The sequence below is a fragment of the Etheostoma cragini genome, chromosome 23 (genome assembly GCF_013103735.1).
Source record: "Etheostoma cragini isolate CJK2018 chromosome 23, CSU_Ecrag_1.0, whole genome shotgun sequence".
In the NCBI taxonomy this organism is placed as follows: domain Eukaryota; kingdom Metazoa; phylum Chordata; class Actinopteri; order Perciformes; family Percidae; genus Etheostoma; species Etheostoma cragini.
In genome coordinates, this window is record NC_048429.1 from 8,861,555 (window position 1) to 8,866,368 (window position 4,814).

Below are 4,814 nucleotides of genomic sequence, written 5' to 3' on the forward strand. Positions count from 1 at the left end.
GAGGACCTATTCAGCCCCCTGTCCAACTCCACCTCTCCATTAACATCAGACCTCTGTGACATCAGTCGGCAGAGTTTTTTGGGAATGGTTAAAAAAGCAGTGGCTCATATGGAAAAGAAAATCAGTGATGAGATGGAGATGCTTATTCATGAGGTCAGGCTATCTGATGGTTGTGAGGCCAAAGAACAGCCTGATGCAGCTGAGAAAGTGATGACGGATGAGTTTGTTAAAGAAGCGTGGACTCCGCCGCAGGACAAGCTGATGATGATCCAGCAGTATGATGGGGTAGATGTGACGCTGCACGCCTACACAGCCCATTCCAAACTCATGGTGTCTGACGATGGAAAAGAACTGAGCTTTCGTGCAGGCCCACCTCAACCGACTGCTCTATTCGTAAGAAGATTTCTACGTCAACCCTTCGCCTTTGGGAAAGAGGGCTTTTCCTCAGGCAGGTTCTACTATGAAGTTCGGGTCAGTCGGAGTAAAGGTTGGGTATTGGGAGTGGTCAAAGAGTACATTAACACAGAGACGTTTTTCTTTCCCACCCTGGGAGAGGGGCGCTGGACATTTTGTGGAATCTACAACCAGTTCAACAATGAATATTTTGCTAATAATTTTAGCAAAGCTCCCCTGTACCTGAAGCAACAGCCAGAGACAGTGGGTGTGTTTGTTGATTACGAGAAGGGAGAGGTCTCCTTCTATGACGTGGAAGCCAGGACTCTGATCTACTCCGACACAGGATGTGCCTTCATGGAGACACCACCTGCACTGAAATCTTTTCTTTATTCTATGGCTGGTGCATACTCAAATAGCAGACCAAGGCTGTACCCTATTTTTGGTATCTTGGAAAATGAATATGATTTTGACAACATCCTCGAAATCACTCCTTTATGCCGCACAACTTAAAATACAGTGGGGGAAATGAAGTGTAACTTGTACTGGAATGTTTTCTCATTACAGAGTTCTCATTTCATACAGCAGCTCTGTTTGTTAGTATTGGGGCACACACATTACATCACATACATTATTGGAATATATAGTATAGTAAATGCACCAGAGGCCTCTTTACACATCAGAGACAGTAGTAATCTTTAGTATTAGGTTCTCAGTACCTGTACTCCGCGCAATGACAACAATAAAGTTAAATCTAATCTTAATCTTATCTAATATAATAATAGTAGTAATAGTACCATGCATTACAAAAGGACAATACATTGTATAATACACATATATTTTGGTATATATACCACATATATATATATATATATATATATATATATATATATATATATATATATATATATATATATATATTTGGTTTATTTACATGTAGCATACATTTTTACATTTTAGCATTATATTTAAGCTGTCGCACATTTTTGTTCCCCCATCCTGTACATATTCAAATATATTTGTGTTTTTACTTTATTTGTATTATTATTTCATGTTTATTGTATGTATGTATATTTTTCCTAGTATTTCATTTATATTTATATTTTGTGCTTTGTGACTGATTTTGCTGCTGTAACACAGGAATTTCCCATTTTTCTTGGGATCAATAAACATCTATCTATCTATCTATATATTCTATGATTTCATTCTTAGCTTTGTTTTTAACTGATCAAAGCGGGTAAGATTACTTGCCTTACAGTTGATGATGATATTCTTTTTAAGGTAGGGAGAAAAGTAGAAGATAGATCGGTCATACACTCTGATTGCATACATGTTGCAATACCTGCATCTAACCCAGCAATGGAAAGGAGTGAACAATGGTATCATAGGTCACCATCATCTTCATCATCAAAAAAATTATATTCAGTATAAGTTAAGAGCTTAATCTTTAATCATTTTTATAATTATTAATAAAAACATTCACTGTTTCTAGCTTTTCAAATGTAAATATTTGCTTGTTTTCTGTTTGTATCTATTTGTTGGACAAAAAATGTATGGATATGTTAGTTTGGGTGTTAAGAAAACATGATGGACTGGTTAGGTCTTTTGTCATTTTACAGACCGAACGATTAATTAAGAAAATAATCAGCAGATTAAACGATAAAGAAAATAGTAACTAGACCCAGCCTTAAAGTTAGGCTTGCATAGCCTGTCGGGATCCACCAAATTTCCAGTTGACATTAATGAACACCTACTTTCCTCACCTTGTGCAAGCAATAATCTTGTTCATCAAATGACTTCTTTGAAATTTTCTTTTGCATTTCTGAGCATATATTATGTCCTTTTATGTTTTGATCACTGCATGTGAAATCCCATTGACTACAGGGCCTATATTACACTATTTTCTTTTTTTTAAATGCAAGCTTTGTTGGAGGCCAATTTCATCTGGCACGTCAAACATATCTGATAAATGAGTTTCAAAACCAGGCGTTTGATATGTGTGTACTATGCATATTACATGTATTATACAGCTTAATAAAAGTGCATTTCTTAAAATGTTGCTTCTCAAATGTTTGTTTTTGTTTTTTGCTGTTTCCCCAGATTACATTGAATGAGTTCTGCTGGTGGTGTCAACTGCCTTGCTCACAGGGAAATGTGTTCTGTTATGATTAGATAAGGGGTCCTTTTAGTCCAGAGACGTGTCTTTGGCCATGTAAGTTTGTAGCAAAAAAAGTATTTGATCGCATGGCGTCACGTGACGGACATGGAAGTTGTTATTTCACCGTTTGTTCCCTTTGTATATTCATGGTTTGACGGTGATACGTTTGACTTTGTTTACACTCCACTTTTTTTTACTTTTATTTATTTTGATTTATATATCTATTTTTCTATGTATATGCACCTCTGGCTTTGACTTTGGAATTATACATACTGGCTATGTAACTGTTCTTTGTTAATAAAATAACATGAATATGTATATATATTTTTTTTTTTTTCATGGTTTGGCCATTTTGTCAAATGGATTCGAAGCCCGGAGCAAATCGATAGATGCTAAATCGGATCCACTACACGTGTTTACGTCATGGACGTGCCTCGGGGCCCGCCTTATTCTTCCTCTGATTGGCTTACCGTAGTAGCCTAACCCTAACCTTAACCAATCCCCACTCCTCATCCCCAAACCACAGACGTTAACCACTGTCAGATGGGATTTAGGATCTGAAGCGCGCCTCCTGTTCCTGGAGGGCGTATCACGCTGCAGCACGTATCTCTATACTCATAGAACGCGTTTCGATCTGTCAACTATTTCTCAAGAAATGAAAGTAAATGCCTTAAGTGGACCCCCCCCCCCCCCCTCTCACACGTCAGTTTCCAAAGACAACAGACTTCTCGGCAGGTAAAGTTCATGTCCCCTACTTTGAGCTAAAATAACTTCAAAGAATCTAAAGAACTGTCTAGATGAAAAAAAATAGGCTAACGATAAATTAACTATCCGGCCTGTTTGACAGTGGCAGGGTCAATACTTCCTGTATTAAATCAGATCGACGACTATTTACAAATGGCACGATTTTATTGATAATTTCTAATTTACACCAAATGTTAATTTCCTTGCACGCATTCCTATCAGCGTGCGAGACGATTAGTTTTATAGGTCACGCTACACGTGTAAGTAAGACCATAACCTTAAATCTATTTGTGCACTCTGCATTTTTTCCATTTTTAGTCATTGTAAGAGTAATAATCCGTCCTTAAATGCACATATTGGTTAGATCATTTACTGAAGTGATAATTAAGCCTAATAGACCCAGTTCAATTGGTTATTTCCCACAGGACATTCTGCCTGTATCAGTAAAAATTGGTGAGATTAACTCAAAGTCTTCCACGATTATGTTACTGGAAGTCAAAATGTTTTCTGAGGACACAACAGAGACTGATGCTCTTACTGGAGCTGTTACTGTTCACTGCTGTGACGACAGTTGCATTCTAATTTGACTGCCTGTTTGCATTGTGAGAAGAAATACAATAGAATTGATATGATAACACATCATTATGGTCTAGAGGTTAAGGCATGGAGCTTGTTGCAGGTCATTCTCGCTCCTTTTTTTCTCATTTACTGACTAACTATATTCTAAAGCATATAGTACCAGTTTGTTTTTAAGATAAGAAGAGCATAATTGTTCTTTGTTACCTCTTAGAACAACAACTGAATGTAAATGGACTGCCTTTATATAGCACTTTCCTAGTCTGAACGACTATGGGACCATCGCCCTTAGCACACATTCACACAATGGTGGCCGAGGTTGCCGTACACAAGGTGCCATTTGCTCATTATATAAAGATTCACACACATTCACACAACCGCGGTGCAGCATTGGGAGCACTTCTTGGTTCAGTGTCTTGCCCTAGGAAACTTGGCTGACCAACCTTCCGATTGGTAGATGAGCGCTCTACCACCTGAGCCACAGCCACCCCATCGAAGTTGCAGAAACTGGTTTTAAATAGGCTAAAGTTCAATAAAAAGTAATCCAAAACATCACAAATCCCAAAAATAACTGCAAACAACACAGAATGTACAGGTGTTTTGGTAACAAGCTGTTTCACATCGAATCCAACCTACAGTATATCTACAGCAGCATTTAAAGTAAGTCTTAGAAAAATATATATTTTCCAAAGTGTCACACCTCGGCACAACGTGCTGCCCTTATGCTCTGATCTGCATGTTGCGTTGGATGATATTAGTTACAAAAGGGAGGGAAATGGTAGTCAGAAATGTAAGTCACCCACTTGATTTATACATTTTGGGGGTTTTACATTGAAAATTCTAATCATCAAATCCTTTCCTCTCATGTAGACATGGCCTCAGCCAGCAGCCTCCTGTGTGAAGAACAACTCCTGTGTTCAATCTGTCTGGATGCATTTACGGA